Source organism: Physeter macrocephalus, chromosome 10, assembly GCF_002837175.3.
Source record: "Physeter macrocephalus isolate SW-GA chromosome 10, ASM283717v5, whole genome shotgun sequence".
Classification (NCBI taxonomy): Eukaryota; Metazoa; Chordata; class Mammalia; order Artiodactyla; family Physeteridae; genus Physeter; species Physeter macrocephalus.
The window spans coordinates 70,908,244-70,908,477 of NC_041223.1; the positions used below are offsets into that span (position 1 = coordinate 70,908,244).

Sequence of the window (234 nt, forward strand, 5' to 3'; positions counted from 1 at the left end):
AACAAATACCGTATGCTAACACATATATATGGAATCTAAAAGAAAAAAATGGTTCTAAAGATCCTAGGGGGAGGACAAGAATAAAGACGCAGACGTAGAGAATGGACTTGAGGACACGGGGAGGGGGAAGGGTAAGCTGGGACGAAGTGAGAGAGTGGCATGGACATACATACACTACCAAATGTAAAATCGATAGCTAGTGGGAAGCAGCCGCATAGCACAGGGAGATCAGCT

General features: G+C 44.9%; 1 pseudogene; it reads left to right on the forward strand.

Moving 5' to 3' along the window:
- LOC129392447 (NADH-ubiquinone oxidoreductase chain 5-like) overlaps window positions 1-234 on the forward strand; it is a 34,752-nt pseudogene that overhangs the window by 1,269 nt on the left and 33,249 nt on the right.